Raw genomic sequence first — 22,780 nt, forward strand, 5'->3', positions numbered from 1 at the left:
AGTCATATTTAGAATATATTGGAATTTTGCAGAGACAGTAAACAAATAATGTAAAGATTTTTAAAGATTAAGACAAATGAAGATGATATTTCAAGGTTACTTATGCTTTGGGGTGTTGCTATTGAATTTTCTAGATGTCAAATTTACATTTTTTTTAGTTTCACAAAGCTATGTTATAGTCACCAAAGGGGAGGGCCATATAAAGTGAGATTTCTTTGAACTTTTAAAAGATAAATGTTAATATAAATGATGTGTTACTTTCCTTAGCCAACTGTGACTTCATTAATGTGAGAGAAAGTAATAAATCTCAACATTTTAAGTTTTTAAAATAACGAAAGTTAGCATTATCTAGAAAATCTATTTTGAAGAACATTAGTGAGAAAAACTATAAAAATCCATCCATTATTTTAGAACTGAATCCCTAGGAGATATCATGATAAAATGTTCTTAAAGCTGACCTAATTTTCTATTAGCTGTGCCTGTCCCTTTGGTCTCATATAGCATTTAGGTTTCATATGCTCTAATGTAATACACTTTACTGAAATTATAAAACATGTAATATTGTCCTTAAACAGATATATAATGTAAACATTTCAAAGTACAGTAATCCTTAAGATGCCTCTCTCAAAAAAAAATGATTTAAAAGATGTAAAAATAAATTTCGACACATTAACATCACTGTAAGTTTTGCATCGACTAAAACATGTATTCATTGCACACTTTTATTTCCCAGGGTTTATTGAAATAGAAGACACCCCTGCATGGACTTTTGTTACCCACACTTGTGGAAAAGACTTCCCCCTTTTCAAGAAGAACTACTATCCTGAGATCACCCTCCCTTCCCTTCCGTTAACTGCCACCATTAAGAAGCATTTGTGCGGCCCTGGCCTCACCAGGCAGCACCTACAGTTGGTCTGTACGTGGCAAAGTCTGGATTATGTCTTCAGTTTGCACCAGGCTTCCTCTTTCCACGTGAGTAATTTTCCCTACTTCCCTGGTTTATTTCCTTAACCACCCCGTCCCAGATCTGTCCCAGGAACCACAGTGGTGAGGACAGACTGGGTACCTAGACATTTTCCATGGCCACCTCATAAGGATCTTGCGTTATTTGGGGTGTTTTCTCGTTGTCCCTCTACCGTGTTTCTCCCGTGCTCCTTCCTTGGGGCTCTTACCTAACGGGGAACCCCCCCCTCTGTTAGCTGTTGATTTTATCCCTCACCCCCCAAATCAAATGCTGAACCGCTGGAAGGACTCCTCCCGTGAAAGTTACTGTGCCTGTCTCATTTCTGTAGGCGGATATAGTCACTTTAATTTAAAAATGGGATTTTTTGCCCTGGCCAGTTTGGCTCAGTGGATAGAGCACCGACCTGCGGACTGAAGGGTCCCAGGTTTGATTCCGGTCAAGGGCATGTACCTTGCTTGCAGGCACGTCCCCAGTGGGGGGTGTGCAGGAGGCAGCTAATAGATGTTTCTCTCTCATTGATGTTTCCAACTCTCTGTCCCTCTCCCTTCCTTTCTGTGGAAAATCCATGAAATATATTTTGAAAAAAAAAAAAAATGGGATTTCTTGTTGGGAATAGGTGCCCTAAAACAATCTCTCTGCGTTGGGAACCGGGCTATTTTTGTTTCTTTTCCACTCCCCGTCATCATGATGCCACATAAGGTGGCAGGGAAGATGTTTGATAACTTTAGGTCCACACAGTGGCTTCCTGTGTTCATGCCCATTTCCTGAGCAGGATTTTAAGGAAAAAAGAATACGCAGAGAGGAGCCCCCCAAAATGGGTGGCATTTTTTTCTCTCATTTGCATAGCAAGATTTAATTTCCATCCCTTAAATATGACGAATTGCCGAGATTTTCTCCAGTTAATGCTTTTAACAGCTCCCAATAAACTCCATTAATCAGGGAGCTCCAGGCCCAATGTGCAGCCGGGAAGCGGCTAATTTGCTTGATGAGACCCCGACTTTGGTGAATAAACAGGTGGATAATCTGAGGGCTTTATGGCCTTAATTACAGTCTAATCAGTTCGGCGGTTGGCAGGCAGGAGAGGAAGAAGAAAGGGGGTGGTGATGGGGGGGCGGGGACAGGTCAAAGCCTACAAGTGGAGACTTGCACCCTTAAGACACCTCGCTTACTTCTTCAATGGAGTTCTTCTTTTCTTTTTCTTTTTCTGCCTCCTCCGCCCTCCTCTGTCCCTCCTGCTTCTTGCCCCGCTGACCTGGCATGACCCCTGGGCCACCAGCTTCCCGCCTCTGGCCCTGCGCCCCCGCCTCTCCCTCCGCAGCTTCTCCCTCCGCAGCTACTCCCTCCGCAGCTTCTCCCTCCGCAGCTACTCCCTCTTTCCTCCCTTCCTTTCCCGCCCCCCCCCCCTGCTCCCCCCAGGGCCTGCCCCCACCCCCTCCCCGCCGAACAGCCTGGCCGTCACCCGCGGGCCGCCTGACAGATCCCGTCAAGGGCATCCCCGCTTTGAAGGACGGACGCAGCCTCGGCATATGGTCCAGGCCCCAGATGTGTCTCCCTTCCCTCCATCCCGCCTCCCTTCCCCTTCGGTCCGTTCGCGCCGCCTGCCCTGCCGGCTCCGCGCGCCCCAAGTTCAATGCCGGCGGCGGAGAAGTCGCTTTCTTTCCGCCCATCTTTTGTTTGCCGGCTCCCCGTTCAGCCGATCGGTGATCAGGGGGAGGACCGTGAGGTTCCTTTGAGCCTCAGGGTTTGTGGGCAACTCTGCGCGGAAAGGGAGTCCCCCCCGCCCCCCGAGTGAGGCGCAAAGGGGCGCACCCCGGGGGACTTCCTGGGAGAGGAAGCCCGGACCCAGCTCTGTCCTAAGGGCCCTCACCCTCTGCGCTCCTCCGAAGGGCTGGGCTGGGGGGCCTTCCGGGGCTCCCCGCAACGCCGAGAGCAGGGAGCCCCTCTTAAAAGGAGCGGAGGCCGCTCCCTCTCCACCCCCCACGCCTGCACCTCCAGGCCCCAGCAGCGCAGGGAGCAGACCGACTCCGGCTGCTCAGCTGGGGCGGGGGGGGGGGGGGGGGGGGGGGGTGATGGCAGAGCGCCCCCACTTTGGGGATGGAAACTGCCGCGCTTTGGACGGCAGGGGAGGGGGCGGCCAACTCCAGGGGCCAATCCATCCCCCCAGGCCACCTGCCGGGAAAGGGGGCGACAGGCCCGGGAGGAGGGGGCCACCCACGGCCAGGCCGGAGCGAGCGCCCCCAAAGCTCCGGACTCTCAGCCGAGCTCATGGCCCGCAGATCCGCCCGCCTGGCTCCCCATTTCGGGGCGCCAGACCTCCCACCTGGGGTGGCCGGTGGCCCGCGGCCGAGGACAGGGGCTTAGGGTCCAGAGAGGCGCGCCCAGCTGGCCACCAGGGCTTCGGGGCGAAGGCTCTGCGTTATTGCGCCAAACGGCCCGCACTTGACTTTATTCCACACCCTCAGCCTCGCCCCGGCCCCCCAGGCACTCGGAGAAAGCAATCCTCCCCCCTTTCCTTCATCAGCCGCCTCCTCCGTCTATTTATACAACTTCGCTGGCGACGGGTCAACAAAGGCGAGGAGCCTGCGCCAGTCCCCGCGAAGGGACCTGTGTTTGCACACGCGCCACCCTGGGAACCCGGGTGTCCTCCGACACGCAGCGCTCCGCACCCGCTGCCCCTCCATTTCTTCCTCCCGATCCCACTGGCCCGCACTCAGGGAAGGTGAAGGTCATAATCCCGACGAGGAAAGATAAAGGGACGGCGGCCCACAGCCACTCACTCGCCAGCACAGCATTTTTTTAAAAAGTCCAAGCGTGTGTGTGGCGATGTATGTGCCCCGGGGAATGGGTTCAGGCGAAGTGGAAATGCTAACCCGAGAAATGGAGTTTACATATCCAGATTGGTTGTGTTTTTATTGTTAATGGTCTCCTTTTGGGGAAGGGAGTGGGTTTTCCATCAGTGTGGTGGGTTTTTTTCTTTTTGTGAGACAATTTTGACAGGTAATCTTATTATTTTAACAAAAGCATTCATTTAAGTCAGTTAAGAACCCCAAACTCGACTTATGTGAACATTGTGTATAATACAATATAATATCAATATTTTTCTTCTATAATAGGAAAAAACACGGTTCTACTAAGAAGGCTCAACCCCAAACCCCGAATGCTGTAAAAATAGGCACTTTAAAAGACATTTTTCACCAATGACATGCTTTCAGGAACCGGCTGAATTAGCAGAAAATGATTTAAACTGTATACACTGTAATTTCAATTTCTTAGAAAGCAGATGATGCCACTTAAACCATTTAAATAGCTTGATTATGATATTAAACCAGAGGTTTCCAAAATATGGAGGGAGAACTTCAAGCTGAAAAAAATAATGGATCCCTTGCCATCCTAAACTACGTCGGGTTAGACCGCCGTTTCGGACAATCGGTGAGCTTTGACCTTTTGTTCTTTTTCTTACATGTGATCCTAAAGGAACGGCCGTGGTCAGCATCCTGGACTCATCAAAGCTAAATTACCGCTCGATAATATTGCATTTTGTGCTGCACGGATGCTCTCGCACACCTGAGCGGACCGGGGCGCTCCGCTGCCTAATTTCTCCTTTGTGGTACGTCTCGATAATCAAAATGCATTATTATTTCTCTTTCAAAATACAATGGGGATCCCTGCTTCCCTGCCCCCAAGTGCTGAAAATTCTCAAACCGGCCTGGAGAAATACAAATGCGCCAGGCGCCAGGCGAGGCAGGCCCCGTGTTCAGCACTCAATCATGGCCTGTCACAGGTGCAACCGCTATGCATTATCCTGCCGTGATGGATAGAGTGGGCCTGGGCTGCCTGGGGAGCTGGGGCTCAGGTGGGGGTCCTGTCATCTGGGCTCCCTTCCCCACTACCTGTGAGGAGAAGGGAATGCTTTGCAGGGATTGGCTGTGGCGTGAGTTTTAAATTTTAGTTCCTCGTATATAGAATAGGAAGGTCATCTTTTCTAGAAGTTCAGTGTAGCGCTGAGCTTGATCTCAGCATAAACTTTATGCTGGGGAAAAAAACAAACAGCTCATGGTAACACCCTAGACTTCATTACGTGCTGACAATCTCATTTCCCATAATTACATTAAGTGTGAAAGGTATTTTCCTTAAATCTTAGTTGTTGTGTTTTCTTTTTTTGTTAATCCTCACCCAAGGATTTATTTTTCCCCATTGATTTTTAGGGAGAGTGGAAGACAAAGAGAAACATCGATATGCCATCAAGGTACACACCCTTGACCTGAATCAAACCCGGGACCCTTTGGTCCACAGGCCGAGGCTCTATCCACTGAGCCAAACCAGCTAGGACTTAAATCTTAGTTTTTAAACAGGAAAAGAATTTAGACATATTTGTTTTAATGTACACTGAGTGGCCAGATTATTATGACCACCCCATCAGTACTTCATTGACACTTCCAAAAATACTGAATATTGAAAACTTCCTAAGCAAATATTCTCAAGGTTTTATTATTATTATTAGCATAACTAATTCACTTCATTGTACTGATGGGGTGGTCATCATCATCTGGCCACTCAGTGTGTATATATACTTAACGCCTGTATACGTATACTTAAGCTTAAGTAAACAACTACCTAATGTTGAACTTGATGTCTCTGCATGAGGTAAAAACTGTACTTGCATCATGGTGAATCACTTTACTAGACAATGAATGATTCATCGTTTCATTCTATGCCACTCAATAATCCACTAACACAGGAAATACCATGTCAGATAAAGCAGGGATTTTTATCTTAGATTGCGGCCCTATTTCATTTTAGCTGGGCACCAGATTTTGGAGTTTGCTTGCGCTATGATCAGTCAAGATCTTAACTAATTACTGTCAGATCAAAGTTGACAACGGTCTCACCAGTGTTCCGTGAAACCCTCTAGGTCCTTCATTTCTTTTTGAAATGGCTCAAGGCAAAATGATTTGCATGAGGAGGTCTCAGATTTTAAAATGTGGAACTTCTTTCATTGGGATTATTAAGTGGCTTCCAGTGACGCCCACAGATGTTCACACACCCACTGAAATGCTTTAGCATGTTTCCTCGTGCTGTTTAGGTTCAGCCTGAGAGATTGAATAAAATGATAGTGCTGGAGTGGGCAACACAACCACCTTTAAAATGTTCCCTTTTTCGGACACCAGAATATTCTTTTGCAGCAGTACATCTGCATTTTATATAATTATAGCAAACAATATTAAATGTGTCCAAAAAATTTTGCCAATTAGATTATATTCCCAAACACAGATTTATGCTTTTGTGTAGTTGTCTTACACTGGCAAATTATATGCAGACGGATTAAGCATTTTCGCTGATAAACATCTTTCGGGAAAGCAGGCCTGTACCTCTGAAGCATTTTTGTTTTTACATTCCACCTATTATAGCAACAATCTGGCGTAATCCAGGAGTTTAAACATCCGATGGGCCAACTGATCCACAATTTGGGGTAAATATTTATGTAAGAACATTTTTGAAGATATCTTGATAAATCAAGTTTATATTGCCATTTTCTCTGTTTAAAAGAATAAGAATTAAAAAGGAGCTTAAAATGGTACATGTTTTCTGATAAGCTTCTAATGACTAGAGAATTAGTGATATTTGATGCTGAGTCAATGTGTTGTTTGCTGTGTTTGTGGATAGATGTGTGAGTGTAGCACAAACAGTGGCAACCACTGTCTTTAAGAAGAAGTGCATTCGTTTCATTAAAACAAGACACCCCCCCCCCCCCAAAGAACTTTAAATATGATTTGGATGACCTTTACAAATTGTAGCTATCAGAACAGTCCATTTTAAGAAGCAACTTTATATGCACACGACTTTATTGTAATTAGCATCAGGCTATCCTAGATTGATAGCTAATTCTGCCCATTTCTTTTATATTAACCATCATGCAAGACCAGTAGTTATATAGTGTTCACGATACGGAATGTTCCTTGAGCAGTGTCGTTCGTTATTATAAGATGAAAAGGTTCTCTTCCTTATATCATAATATCACTGTAATAAGGTTCTCATTCAATAAGAAATAGCTTTCATGTACACATAGAGAAACGCCTGCTGTTTTCTAGAATAGCGTGGAGTTTCTGCTCTGCTTTGACTTACACTTACGATTTACCAATGAAGTGGATACGGACAGAAAGGCAATCAGGCTAAACAACACAGGCACCTTATGAGGGCGTGAAAGAAACGTTGGCGTTGGGTGCGAGTCTGTCTGTCCTTTTTGCACTGGGTTTTTGGCATCTTGCTTAAAGAGGATAGACAGAGACCCAAAAGTCGATAGAGAAGCCAAAAAGAGCACACAGGAGAGAAGTGAACCTCCTTTTGCCTTTATAAATTAGTGACACGCTCAGAAACTGGTCCACAGCTGTGTCAGCAAAGAGCAGAAGCTGTCAGAGGGAAATGTTTTCATGGTCTTCATCGCTGCTGGTTGTGAGATGACCTCAAAGGCAGGAAAGTGATAGAGGGTACTGTTCAGTGACTAAAGCATCTATACGTTTCCATTTTCCCCTCAAAACCACACACACACAATCTCACACACACACACACGCACACATGGGCATTCTTTAAGGAATGCTGTAATACCACATTGGTGGGAGTGAAAAAGGAAAAAGACTATATATATAAAAAAAAAAAAAAAACAGGAAAAGCTGGAGCCTCAAAATGCATTTGGTCTGCTAGAAAACTTCATATAAAAACTTGTTTGCTTCCATTTTTGTTTTGGGGGGCTGCAGCACCCCACTGTCAACTTTGGGTTGAGAGCGAGGCTAATGCCTTAAAGATACAGGCAGAAGGGACAAGAAGCCAGCTAAGGGAACCGACCACCGCTGAGCTCTCCACCGGAAAGCCACGAGGCCCACTTTCCTACATCATTTGTTTCCCCCAAATCCCCGTGCAGCTATTTTTTCTTTGTGTTGAATGTCTTTTAGCTTTTGATTTCTTTGTGGCTTATAGGCTGGCTGTCTTGATTTTTTTCCCATAAGGTATTGTGCACATAGCTTGTTTGTGCAGATTTTTTGAAGACTGGCATAGTGATTTATTAGTAATAGGATTAATAATAATATACACAGGGCTCTTTCTCAAGTGAAAGCAATATAATTAGGATATAGAGCAATGATGGCGAACCTGTGACACGCGTGTCAGAGGTGACACGCGAACTCATTTTTTGGGTTGATTTTTCTTTGTTAAGTGGCATTTAAATATATAAAATAAATATCAAAAATATAAGTCTTTGTTTTACTATGGTTACAAAGATCAAAAGATTTCTATATGTGACACGGCACCAGAGTTAAGTTAGGGTTTTTCAAAGTGCTGACACGCCGAGCTCAAAAGGTTCGCCATCACTGATTTAGAGACTGTGAAAAAGACAGGATCGTAGTTCCTGTCTGAGAAAGAGACAAGTAACATGTAACCAAATCAGGATACAGATGATCTACCCTTTCAATTCAATGCATCATCTCAGAATACTAGACTTACTTGCTTCCTTGTTAGCTTAAGAGTAACTTAGAAAGTTTGCAGTTTCATGGAAGAGAGGATGGGTGCTTATTCAAAAAATAGGAAAGCCAAAATGAAATGTCTGTTCGTCCTAAGTGAAAATGGAGTTCCAAAAAAAATGGAGCTGCTCTTAGTTGCAAGTAACAGAATCCTTGAGGAACTGGCTGAAACCCAGAGTATACTCAGGTTAAAACTGAGTGGTCTTTGGACTGGCATCTGTTAGGGCCTGAGTAGCTCAGTGATTCATCAGTTGTCTTTTTCCTGCTCTTTTCCTATTTTCAAAAGCTCCAGTTTCATTCCAGGCCTAGCTTTCTCCTAGTCCCGCAGAAGCTCTTAGACCAGCGTGCTTGCTCGTGCATAGGAAAAGAGAACATTTTTGCCCCAGCATTTTTGCAAAATATGAATAAATTTTGTATGTCTATCCCTAATCCAAAGTTGCCATCAATGTGTTAATGAGTTAGTTCGGGGTTCTAGTGGCAGTATTAGAGCTGAGGATGCACAAATCTTAAGAAGGAACCAACTTCTGAAATAAGGGGCAAATAAAGGCTGGTGTAATCAAGGAGGACTTCTTGTGAGAGGCGGCACCAGGCTGGCTGCACAAGGGCTGGTTCGGAGAGGGAAAGAATAAGCACGCATAGTGGGAATCAAAGTAGTCCTGACGAAACTAAGGCATTCGTGTTGGAGAGTACAGTCGGTGTTTGGGGTCATCTTGTACGGGAGACACCAGCTTCGATTTCACGGGACAAGCAATAGGGAATTATTCAAGATTGGTTGAGTGTGTAAGTATCCCCTTATTCTACTCTGTCCTTTCTCAAACCAAATTACACAGGTCCCTGTTTTTTTGGAGCAAACAATTATGTGCGAGGTGCCGGACATACGAAGATGAAAACGCAGAACCGAGCTGAGAGTTTCCAGCCCAGTAACCTCCATCCAGGTACTACCATGCCCAATACCTGTGCAACTCCTACCACACTAAGGCATTGATTAAAAAGAGAAAAATGGCCCTAGTTGGTTTGGCTCAATGGATAGAGCGTCAGCCTGCGGACTCAAGGGTCCCAGGTTAGATTCCGGTCAAGGGCATGTACCTTGGTTGTGGCCACATCCCCAGTAGGGAGTGTGCAGGAGGCAGCTGATGGATGTTTCTCTCTCATCCATGTTTCTAACTCTCTATCCCTCTCCCTTCCTCTCTGTAAAAAATCAATAAAATATATTTAAGAAAAGAAAAATGTCATAAAATAGGATTTCGTGTTTTTCTGGGAAAATAATCATATTCCCTGAATCTTTAGATCTTCTGATGTAAATAGGCCTTGCTTGGTCTCTGGCCACGTTCAAATAAACCCTAAAGGGCTGTGCGTGCGAGGAAGAGGTTGAGAAGCCTAAGGTAGGAGAGGACTCAAGTATTTTTTGGGGAAACAAAAAATCAAAACCCAAAACTTGCAGCCATGCCCTACAAAGGCAGGCTCAAGGCTCCGGGCAGCCCTCCTGCCTCCCAGGGGTGGGCAGCCTGGCCGCCCGCTTCTGGGGGAAGGTGACAGGCGGGGCCAGGCCGTTGACAGCAGGAGAGTGATTGCGCCTTCAGCTTCCTGCCGCGATCCATCACGCGGCCGCAGCCGCTGAGGAATCACAGCCCCAGCAAGGTGCTGAGCCCAGCAACATATCATTAAACAAGGTTACCGCCGGCAGATCTGTTCCCATGATCAATCTGGTCAATAACCGTTCCACCTCACTGTCCACGCCCCCCCCCCCGCCCCCCCAAACATAAACAAGCATTAGGAAAGCACTTGGAGAACAAGGTAAGGCCTGGCGAAGTCTTCATTTCTCCCGTGGCATTCCGCAAGCTTCTTTCAAAACCCGTGTAAATCATGAAGAATAACCTTTTCTGCAGGATACGTCCTCCGGCAGGGGCTCTACCCGAATCCCATATTTTATTACCTGATACTGACTGATTTTTTTTTTCTCTCTCCAATTGATTACCGAATAGCATCGGGACAATTTCTTTTTTTATGTCCCCTCGAGTCTGCGTAACTGACTAGTTTCTTCCCACGTAAGAAGTCCCGGATGAGAGAGAAGTAGGGCAGCTATCGCTGTTACGGCTCAACTTGAGTTCTTGTGTTTTGCATCTAACTCTTCACACTCGGTGGCATTGGATTCTTGCCTGACAGGTAATATCTTGGCTTCTTTACCGTGTCGTTGAGACGGGTTAATGTTATAATCATTAGGATTTAGGAAAGCGAACAGGAATAGCATGAGAAAAGTCTCTGGGACTCTCTGTTGGGGAGTTTGAAACAAAAGGTCTTAGTATGTATGGGAATAAAAAACAACCAATGAAAAAATCCACAAGTGAGAGTGGTTATTCCAGAAAACACACACACACAACAACAACACACAAGACTTTCCAAATATAACCCCTTTCTGGCTGGGTCCCCTTGAATATTTTAGGAACTTATGGTTGTAAGTATATATCCATTGAATGAAAATATGTTTATATGATTAAAATCGGCACATGGTTCTTGGCCTATTTTGTTGATATATTGATCAATATATTGGGAATAATAAAGCAGTCCTGACGAAACTAAGGCATTCATGTTGGAGAGTACAGTCGGTGTTTGGGGTCACCTTGTACAGGAGACACCAGCTTAGATTTCACGGGACAAGCAATAGGGAATTATTCAAGATTGGTTGAGTGTATCCCCTTATACACTCTTTTGGGGATACGCAATAAGTATCCCCTTATACACTCTACGCATTTTTTTGATCAATAATTATTGATCAATATATTATTGATTTCAGAGAGGAAGAGAGAGAGAGATAGAAACATCAATGATGAGAGAGAATCATTGATTGGCTGCCTCCTGCATGCCCCACACTGGGGATCAAGCCCGCACCCCAGGCATGTGTCCTGACTTGGAATCGAACTGTGACCTCCTGGTTCACAGGTCAACACTCAACCACTGAGACACACCGGCTGGGTGGTTCTTGGCCTTCTTAAAAACAATGATAGTTAACCTAACAACTGATTAACTGATTGTGGAGAAGATCACAAATCTGAACTCAAAATCCATTCCAACTTCTAAAACTTGCATCACTACAAAAATAAAGTTTGTTCTTTGCCCTACCTTTAGGCAAGGCCCCCTTACCACTGTCCCAGGGAGAGGGAACAGATTTCTTTTTTAAATCCTTCCCAAAGTGGGTTTCTTAAAAGCCCCTGTTAAGTAATTGCATGAAATAATAATCCAGATAGAAATTCAGTTGCCTGACCTAGTCTTTTTTATTCAACTCATTTCCTTCCATCCATCCATCTTCCTAGTGGAGATGAATTCCAAGTAAGTGTATTTCTGTGTAAAACACCATTTAAGTTAAATGATTAGGTTTATCTTAAGCATTTGTGGACGGAAGTTAATTCCCTTAGATCAGTGGTTCTCAACCTGTGGGTCGCGACCCCTTTGGCGGTCACACGACCCTTTCACAGGGGTCACCTAAGACCATCCTGCCTATCAGATATTTACATGACGATTCATAACAGTAGCAACATTACAGTTATGAAGTAGCAACGAAAATAATTTTATGGTTGGGTCACAACATGAGGAACTGTATTTAAAGGGCCAGAAGGGTGAGAACCACTGCCTTAGATGCTCATGGTACAAAACATACCATTGGCTTGACAAGTCCGAGACTCCTTGCCAAGTAAAACTGTAAACATTTAGAGAAAGTAGAACTCATTGTTTAGACTTCAGAAATATATTATTGTTTCTCCTTAATAATGGGTGATACAGTTCCTAAACATGAATAGAATGCACTCAACATTATTGTTTAAAAGTGTTTATTCTCTAGTCTGTTTGTGACTATTTGTTGAGTAATTCTTGCCAGTGAAGCGATTTTTTAGAACAGCTCACCTATATTGATGACCATTAAGAAGCCGATTGCCTGTGGGTGTAGATTAAAAGTGCGCATTATTCTTTCAGAAAACGTGTTAGTCTATTCTATTCTAACATGCGTTCCAAATTCCCCTCAGGAATATCATTTCACACATCAGGGCTGATGACATGATAAAAGTGTTATAGATTGGAAGCTCTTAATTCACATATAAGAGAAAAACAGCAGAGATTTCCAGTAGGTCCTGGTTTTATCTTCCACTTAACACATATTTATCGAATGCCCATTGTGCATGAGGCACTGTGTCTCCGTTTTTTCCTTATCTTAAGTCCGTGGTCACAGATTACATTGCTATGTTCAGAAGATACTAAATCTGAGTCATGTAGTTGAGACTTAATTTGGTTAAAACCTAGATGACTTATAGGCGAGATGCAATATTCATGGCAGCTTGGTAATGGGCTTAGGTGGCTCCTACGGTACAATAATGCAGAAAAATGGAAGGAAGCGATTGCTTCCATAATACACTATAATTTCACTTAGGCTCTGCGTAGATACAGTCATCAATAACTCCGTAAAAACAATTTCACATCTAAGCATCTAACGACAAAAAAGCCTCGACTCAAGGCAGGAAGGTGATGGAAAAACAAAGCATTCCTTCTATCATCCGTTACTTTTCTGCCATTGATTGAACTAACGACTGAAACTCAAATTTAGAAGGACGTAAATGAAAAGCCATACAGATGAATGAAAATAGATTCGTTATAGCTGGCTGTAAAGAATGCTTTTGTAGCATTTTTAAATATAAGATTATTTTCAAGCATTAGGATATATCCAAATAGTGTTAAAGAACAGCGTGTCATTTTTAATTCATAAACATTTTCTTTTATCACCCTGGACTAGATATATGTTCCTATTTAAGGATCTTGTGAAACCTCCCCATTTCTGTGTGTACATGTGCGTCTTTTTATGTTTCCCGGGGTGCCCATTGCAAACCCCAGGTGTGCTGCTCACAAATTAGATAATTTTCAAAAGCCCTTCAATAATCAAACTCACTTAAGTTTTATTCTCAGTGGAAATATTAGAGAGTCAGACAAATACATTAGAGAGTCTATCATGACATCTACCTCTCATTCTTCACTCACACATCTTTCCTAGGAATTGCTCTCACCTCAAATCACATGCGTTCCTGGGAATTCACTGTGAATCCTCAGAGTCACTTAATCAGTGGCCATTTCAGCCTGCTTCCACATTTGTTTTTCTGGGGGTCAATTCCCTTCAGACACCGTGTATGGTCAATGCAACATCTATCTATATAAAAGCCTAATATGCAAAGTATCCCCTTGGGAGTTCGATTGCTCGCTATGACATGCGCTGACCACCAGGGGGTGGCACGGAATTAAGGAGGCCCCGGTCGGCAGCCAGGGAAGGGAGGCCCTGGCTGGCAGCCGGCAGCCGCTAAGGACCCTACCTGTGCATGAATTTCGTGCACTGGGCCTCTAGCATCAAATAAACCTTGAGCTTAACAGAAATCGACCCCCTTTCCCATCTCTGGTACGTTATATATTACATATTAGCGTGAGATTCTGGGCCAACTTACGTATTTTAGGCCATCCCCTTCTGACTATTTTGAGTTCTAATTTCTTCTCAATAATAACATGTCACATATGTCCTTTAGGTACAACAAAACAAGCCCCCTTCCAAGAGAAAGAGAAACGGGTTTAGCTAAGCAAGGATGAAGCTCTGGGTGCAGATTAGGAGTTCTTAGGAAGGCAAGATTTTTTGTTTTTGTTTGATTTTTAAATTCTCTTCAAGACTGAAAGTAAGCACACGGAGACATTGCATGTGGATGACTCGGCACTATAGAGACCGACATTTTCTAAGTGTTTTGGTTGGTGCTAATGAAGAGGTCAATCAGGTTATCTCTAAAGACTTTGTCTTGAGTGTCCTGTTATGACCCTTTAGCTTCCGGCCACCAGAGCTTGCATACATCCTGGCTTCTACCTCGTTAAGTCAATGACAAGTAGTCAGCACACAGAGGCCTAGACGCCCCAGTAGCACCAACTGGAAGATCCCCAATAGATATGATGCTGGACTTAGAGCCCTTCAGTTGGTAACACTCTGACCTAAGTTGAGATTATAGGGTCATATAGGGTACCTCTCCCTCCCCAACATCAGGCGGCTCTGGTGTTTTTGTTCTCGTTTCTGCATAGAATTGTGCGCACCATGGCAAAGCAAGACTAATTGAGAGTTCCGTGTGCCCCATCAGCCATGATGCATGAAGAAGGCTAACCGTGAGCAGCAGGGACCTGCAAGTTCAGGCCCTTGCCATTCATCTCACTAGAGCAGACAAGCTGCAGGATCACTTCCACTAAAGCCCTAAATAAATACACTTGATTTTGCCACGTTCTTGATGTTCTGCTTGCTCGCTTCATTCAACAAACACGACGGGGGCCTTCTGCAGGCTCTGGGGTAACTGGGGGTCTAACAACACAGCTCCAGAAGCTCAGAGTCGAAAGCAACTACCAGAAGAGGAATGAGACCATCCCAGGGTTACATGGTAAGAGCAATGGCATGGGTATGCACAGGGAGGGTTCCCCGAGTATGGGAGTCACCCCGGTTTTGGGAAGGAGTTAGTTAATACTTTAAAGTAGGAGACTGCCCCCCCCCCCCATACACACACCAGAGAAGCGGGCAAAAGGAATAGCATGTAGAGGAGATATGGATAAAGTCAGCCCCCAGCCCCAGCAAGTGCAACAATGCTGGTGAGCCCAGATATAATGGCTTGTAGAGAGACAAGGCCTATCAATGGGCAAGACCCCCTCCTTCCTCAAGAGATGGGCTGAGAAGTCTAAATAAAAGGCTGAAAGGGAGCAAAGTAACTCAACTGTGGCCTTAGGGAAGGATTTCCCCTCCTCAGAAAGAAGACTTTAATGTAAGGCACCAACACACGTTTTAAAAATGTGTTTCTCATAATATCACAATTGTAAAAGCAACTAATTCTCACTGTCACTTCTGAAAAGCCTTGCTCTTCCTTTAATGGACTGGCTAAGACTTCCAGGGCAGTGTGAACTAGGGGGCGTGCAATTGCCATCCTTGCTTTCTTCCTAGTGGGGAAACGCGTTCTGTCTTTCACCACTAGATAGGCTGTCACCTGGAGGTTTTTCAAAGATGGCCCTTGATCAAGCTGAAGAAGTTTCCTTAAGAACTAGTGTTCTGATTCTGATCATAAAGGGCTGTCACATTTTAAATTGTATCAAATCTCTTCCTGAATTTATTGAGATAATCATATAGATTTCTTTATTTATCTATTAATATGGTGAAGTACATTGATCGATTTAAAAATGTTAAACCTTGCCCAGCTGGAGTGGCTCAGTGGTTGAGCACTGACCTATGAAGCAGGGGGTCACAGTTCGATTCATGGTCAGGTCACATGCCCGGGTTGCAGGCTCTAATCCCAAGAGGGGGTGTGCAGGAGGCAGCCGATCAATGATTCTCTCTCATCATTGATGTTGCTATCTCCCTCTCCCTTCATCTCTGAAATCAATACAAATAAATTTTAAAATAAATAAAAATGTTAAACCTTGTATTTCTGGCATAAAGTCCACTTAGAGTATATTATTGTATCAGGATTTGATCTGCTCTAAATCATACACAACATGGGATTTATTAGAGGAACTTAACTGTAGGGAACTGTGGGGGCAGTCCAATATTTAATGCACATCTCCTACTTCTCTCCTTGGTGCTGGGACTGGCCCAAGAGTCTGGAGAACCCGGAGGAGGAGAAACAACATGAGCTGGAAGAGCCGTGGGCTTGGCGGCTGCCCCAGGAGTGGCGCACGTTGGCCAAGGACTCCGAGAACCTGGAGGAGGAACTCTGGAGGGAGCTGGAGGAGCCCAGGCTCAGCTGCCGCTTCCAGGGCTGCACACTCCGGTCCTGGACTCCGAAAATCGAGCAGATCCAGTAGGAGCTGAAGGAGCGGAGGGCCCAGAAGGCGAGCTAGCAGGTCAGTGACAGTGTGGTGTGCAGCCATGGCGCGCAGGGAGCCCCATCAGCCTGCCACACGGGAAGGCAATCCGGCGCATCCTGCCTCCTGCAAAGAGTCTCTCCGAGCCAATGCTAACTTCAAATCAGGGAAGGATGAGAGTTCTGAAAACTCGGTTCTATAATCACAGAAGCTCTGCTTTTTTTTTAGACCTTTTCTTTGGTGCTTTAGTTGGATAATTTCTATCGCCATGTACACACATTCACCAGTCCTCTCTGCAGAACGGGATCTGCTATTAATTCCGCACAGCCCGTTTCTCATTTAGGATATTGTGTTTTCCACCTCTAAAAGTTCTGTTGGGTTCCTTTATTCCTCTCCTCAGTGTAGCAATGTTTTCTTTTAAACCTTTGAGCAGGTTTCAAATAGCCCCTGAAAGTCCTTGTCTCCTTGCTCCTCCATCTCTGTTATTTCTGAGTTTCTATTGATGGATTTTTCTTTCTTTAAGAGTATCATTTCCCTGCTTATTTTGTATGTCTGATAATTTGTAATTGATGCTAAATATTATGAATTATACACTATTAAGTGCTAGATTTTATTATGTCTATTTAAAGACTGTTCTGGTTGGAAGTTACATGAACTGAGGATTATTTTTTAGACATTTTAAGGTGAGCCTAGAGCAGGGTAAACTATTTCTATGAAGACCTAGGGAGTGAATATTTTAAGTTTTGCTGATCAGATCCAATCTCTGTTGCATACTCTATATCCTTCTTTCTTTTCCTCCTCCTCCTCCTCCCTCTTTTATTTTCCTTCTTTTTACAGCTTTTTAAAGATGTAAAAAGATTTTTAGCTGTGGATCCATACAAAGAAAGGTCAGGGACTGTATTTGACCCTCGGACCATTCTTCCTCAGTCTCTGATGTAGAATATTGTTGACTCCAGGCCTGGTTTACCACAGAATCACTACCCAAGCCTGACCTTTTTGGGGGTCTTCAGTGCCGGCGCCTCTCAGACCTGCCTGAGCTCTGGGAACTTTTCACCAAACAGCTCTGGAGTCGCCATCTGTCTGGCCTCACGTGTAGTTGAATTTTCAACAACAGCTTTGCCGGGCGCCTGTGACTATTTCCGGAAGTCTTTCCCCACACAGCTCTCTCCTCTCTAACCACCTCCAGTTCCCAAAGCTCTGACCTGTATTTTCTCCACCGAGACTGCCATCCTGTGTACGGGACCCCCTTCCCCATTGCCCCACAGGCAGGAAGAACCCTGGGGAAGAAATCAGGGCAGGCATACGGCTCATTTCTTGGATTTCCCTTCTCTCCTGGTTGAGGCCTGCACTCGCCAAAAACCACTGCTTCCTCCGTTTCCCACACACGGTTCTAGCTGTTGCAGTGGGAGGTGTGGTTGGTCCCAGGTGGTCCAACATGTCATGAACGGAAACTTCTCCCCCACAAGTATTTTCAAACATGTCTATTTCTCTTGAAAACGAAATTCAGAAAAAAATATAATAAATTGTCATTATTGCTGTTGGAAAGTCTCTCAGATTTTCCCTTTGTTCTCTATTCTTTCTGCTGTTACCCCAAAACAGCCTGGTATGGCCTCCTTCTTAGACTACTGCAGAGGCTAGATGATAAAATCTTTGAATCCAATGACTATCTTATATCTGTGATCTTGACTAGATCCTTGCTCTCTCTTCTCTCAGCTAAGTCTAGGCCAGGGGTCCTCAAACTACGGCCCGCGGGCCACATGCAAATACAAATATTGTATTTGTTCCCGTTTTGTTTTTTTACTTCAAAATAAGATATGTGCAGTGTGCATAGGAATTTGTTCATAGTTTTTTTTTTTAAACTATAGTCCGGCCCTCCAACGGTCTGAGGGACAGTGAACTGGCCCCCTGTTTAAAAAGTTTGAGGACCCCTGGTCTAGGCTTTTTAATATATACTATTTTTTCATGGAATGGTTTATCAAAGTACCAAACACCTGAACTTTGAAAAGAAGAAACCAAGTAAGGTTAAAAACCAACAACCAAACAGGCGAGGGACTATGAAAACAATATTTATAATAACAATGAGAGGTAGCATGTGTTGAACCAGGCACTATTATATACCTTATCTCATTGAATCCTCACATTATTCTCCTGGCATAAAATATGTTAATGTCCACTTGAAGGGTTACATTCAGTCTCCCTTAAACACCACGAGTTTGGTAGATCTCAGTTCGCCACTTTTGATGTCATTAATCAAGGGACTGGAAGTCCAACCTCAGTCACCCACTGTGACTTTGCAGACTGTGTAGCTTGATGATTAACAGCTTAAGCTGAATCCCAGCTCCATCATGTCCCACACACACGGCCCTGGCCAGGTACCCTCTCGGTATCTCTTTCTCAAGCAAGGGGTGAGTGACAGGAGGGGTGTTCTCCATGCTTATAGGCTCTCACCTGCAAATGCACTTTCTCACCTGGAAGGGCCACTCCCAGGGACACCAATGGCAGCTCAGAGATGTAGAATTATGCAACATTCTGGCAGAATGTCACGAGAACCTTCTAGAAAAGCTGGCCTCCTGGCCTCAATGCCTTCCCCGTTGAAAATAAAACAAATTGAGTAAACTCCGCCTTACTCCGTGCGGATTATTTATCATAAAATAACTTCCAATTCAGCCCCGATTGGCATGGTTGGGGGCAGCTGTGCCCTGAAATTAGGAGACCGTGTCAGGAATGAGGACCTGCGCTGTGGCTCCAGGAAGAGAGGGTCATTGTCACCATGCCATTGTCTACCCTTCCGCTCACTTAAAGTCCCTGTCTTAGGAGCACCGCATCTGGGAATACAATGCTTCTGCCTACTCTAGCTTTAAAGGTGAATTTTGCAATTTTTGAAAAGGTCCTTAGAATCACATTGCAGAATTAAAGGGTGTATTATAATTATCAATATCAATAGTAATAAAAGTTTATTAAAGGTCATTAAAATGAAAGGGGATGGCTCTCGATCCCATCAATCTGAATTGACTCCCTCCTCTTGTGTTAATTAGAAAACTCAGATAATGGTTCTATGGGGGAGTACAGGGAAAATTTAATTACGAAAGTTTAATGGGCCACTCTCTACTTCCTGCCAGATTAAAAACTGATGATTTACACAATTTTAGATACTACCACGGGCTTTTCTAACAAAACATGTTGCAGACTAAAGTAAAAGTTTGCTGAGAGCTCTCCACTTATTTCAAAACAATGCCAGCAGAAGCCACGTCCCACACTTCTTTTAAAAACAAGCCACCGCAGACAGACTCTTCAATAAATGGTGCTGGGAAAATAGGCCAGATACATGCAAAAAAACCCACGAAACTAGACCACCAACTTACACCAGACACAAGAATAAACTCAAAAAATGCATGAAAGAATTAAATGTAAGATGTGAAACCATAAAAATCATAGAAGAAACCATAGGCAGCAAAACCTCAGACATATAGCAATATGTTTACGGACACATCTCCTAGGACCTAGGGCAGTGGTCGGCAAACTGCGGCTCGCGAGCCACATGCGGCTCTTCGGCCCCTTCAGTGTGGCTCTTCCACAAAATATCGACTTCTGCGCATGGGCCATGAAGTTTCAATCTCCCTGTACGTGCGCGCCCGCACGTGGTATTTTGTAGAAGAGCCACACTCAAGGGGCCAAAGAGCCGCATGTGGCTCACGAGCCGCAGTTTGCCGACCACAGTCTAGGGCAGTGATGGCGAACCTGTGACACACGCGAACTCATTTTTTTGGTTGATTTTTCTTTGTTAAATTGGCATTTAAATATATAAAATATCAAAAATATAAATCTTTGTTTTACTATGGTTGCAAATATCAAAAATTTTCTATATGTGACACAGCACCAGAGTTAAGTTAGGGTTTTTCAAAATGCTGACACGCCGAGCTCAAAAGGTTCGCCATCACTGGTCTAGGGCAAAGGAAACCATCAACAAAATGAAAAGTATGACAGAGTATATTTGGCCATGATACAACTAGTAAAGGTTAATATCCAAAATTTAGAAGGAATTCATACAACTTAAAAGGAAGACTAACAACCCAATTAAAAGGTGGGCAAAGGTCCTAAGTGGACACTTATCCAAAGGGGAGATACACAAAGCCGAGACTTATGAAAAAATGCTCTAAGTCACTGATCAGCAGAGAGATGCAAATTAAAACGACAATGAGGTATCACTTCACACCTGTAAGAATGGCCACCATCAACAAGACAACAAATGACAAGTGCTGGCGAGGATGTGGAGAAAAGGGAACCCTAGTGCACTGCTGGTGGGAGTGCAGACTGGTGCAGCCATTATGGAAAGCAGTATGGAGTTTCCTCAAAAAATTAAATATGGAACTGCCATTGGACCCAGTGATTCCAGTTCTAGGAACATATCCTAAGAAACCCAAAACACCAATCAGAAAGAATGTATGCACCCCTATGTTCACAGCAGTGCAATTTACAATAGCCAAGATCTGGAAACAGCCCAAGTGCCAATCCGTAGATGAGTGGATAAAAAAGCTGTGGTACATTTACACCATGGAATTCTATGCAGCAGTAAAAAGAAGGATCTCTTACACTTTGCGACAGCATGGAGGGACCTGGAGAGTATTATGCTGAGCGAAATAAGCCAGTCAGAGAAAGACAGAATTACACGATCTCAGGCAAATGTGGAATCTAATGAACAAAATAAACTAATGTGGAATCTAATTGAACAAAATAGATCCAGAGACACTGAAGCATGAAACAGACTGTGGAATCTCAGAGGGAAGATGGGGGAGGTGGGTGGGTGGGACTATATCAACCAAAGACCTTGTATACATACATACATATATGCATAACTCATGGTCACAGACAATAGGATTGAGAAAGTGGGGGTTCAGGGTGGCTAGAAGGGGTCAATAGGGGAAAAGGCAGACATATATAATACTTTCAACAATCAAGATTTAAAAAAAATAAAAATAAGCCACCACAGAAAGCATATATAGGGTGTCCCCCCAAAATGTATACCCACTTTAACAGCTGATAACTCACTTAATTTTCACTCCTTTTATTTATTATTGATAATTGATATAATGAGCATAGCATGGTATGAGCTATGGTTGATTAGACTTCATTGGTTTTGAAAGTTTTGGGTGAATACTTTGTAATGTAATGACTTGAAGGTCTGGCTTTAAGGCCTTAGCTTATCACAGAGTTTTAAGCAATGTCATAGCTGGAAAGTGGTACCTCACAAAGATGGATCCAAATGGAAGAAGTTCATTCCTGGCTCATCTTCCTCAATCATGATACTCATTTTTCAATCCCAGACTCCCATTATGCAACGGTATTTACTGTTGGCAGGCCTGTCGGGTAACAGACACCCTCACACATTGCTGGTGGGAGTATAAACTGGTACAACATTTATGAAGTCAAGTTGGCAGTATCTTTCTAAACTGCACACACACACACTTTGGGATCCAGATACTCCACCTTCTAGGAATCTATCCGAAGGCCATACTGGCATGTGTTTGAAATGGCCCACAAAAGAAGTTGTCCCATGCAGTGTTGTTTGCCAAAGCAAAAGACTAGAAACAACATACATACCTATCACTTGGAGGTTGGTAAAACAACCTGGTATATCTTAAAAAAAGATTGTGCAATCAAAAAAATGTGAAAACTCTTTAGGCGCTGATAGGAAACTGACAGGGACATAGGAAGTGAAACAAAATTAAGGCAGGAAAGATGAGGCTGCTGTGATTTCTACCATAAAGGAGAGAGTGAAGAGGGGGAGATGGAGCTCCACCAGCCTGTTGTGTAGGCACTGATGTTTCTGGAAGGATCCAGGACAAATCAGTGCTTCTGATCACCTCCAAGATGAGAAGTGAAGGTTAGAGACGAGAGTGGCAGGGCACGTTTTCATACTTGATGCTTTTAAGTGTTTTAGATTTTGTATATCGTGAAGGTATTCCCTGTTTTAATTTTTTATGTTATGAAAAGGAGTCACTGTTATAAAGTTAACATCCTATAGCATAGACACTGCAAGATATTACAGCGGGGAAGTGAAGAAGTAAGGGTTGGCCTGTCTTATTTGTCTCTCTCCAGTCTTCTCTTAGGCCATATCAGCTTCTATATGTCACTTCTGGACCAAAGGTGTAGGCCAAGCATGTCAAACTCGCGGCCCACCCAATATAACGGTATGTCAGAAACATTTTAATAAAAATTTCATAACTTAATTTTTACAATATCTGTTTTACGTAATTATTAATGAACGACAACGTTCGCTAATGACTGATTACTATAATCGTGTTGCATTCATTTCCCTTACGCGTAAGCGCACCATTTCTCTCCACTAACACTAGCAGCGAATATTTTAGCAGCCGATGGCCACGTCATTAGTCTTGGACTGACTTGTTTGGTGTGCGCAACAGGAAATATTTCCTTTTCGGAGCACAAGAAAAATAGGTTTTTTTGC

The 22,780-nt window shown here is 43.9% G+C and overlaps 1 protein-coding gene and 1 long non-coding RNA gene across 3 annotated transcripts in view; one reads left to right on the forward strand and one right to left on the reverse strand.

The window, feature by feature from the left end:
- LOC138999235 (uncharacterized) overlaps positions 1-9,493 on the forward strand; it is a 71,749-nt gene extending 62,256 nt beyond the window's left edge. For both annotated transcript variants that reach the window (XR_011469340.1, XR_011469341.1), the window contains exons 5-7: positions 734-972; positions 4,439-4,571; positions 9,306-9,493. This is a non-coding gene — a long non-coding RNA (uncharacterized lncRNA). The remainder of the gene's footprint in view (positions 1-733; positions 973-4,438; positions 4,572-9,305) is intronic.
- Positions 1-22,780, reverse strand: part of SPATA17 (spermatogenesis associated 17) — a 186,763-nt gene that overhangs the window by 6,644 nt on the left and 157,339 nt on the right. The gene's annotated exons all lie outside the window — the stretch shown is intronic.

This window comes from Myotis yumanensis, unplaced genomic scaffold (assembly GCF_028538775.1).
Source record: "Myotis yumanensis isolate MYYU_CA2020_CCGP unplaced genomic scaffold, mMyoYum1.0.hap1 SCAF_22, whole genome shotgun sequence".
Taxonomy (NCBI): Eukaryota; Metazoa; Chordata; class Mammalia; order Chiroptera; family Vespertilionidae; genus Myotis; species Myotis yumanensis.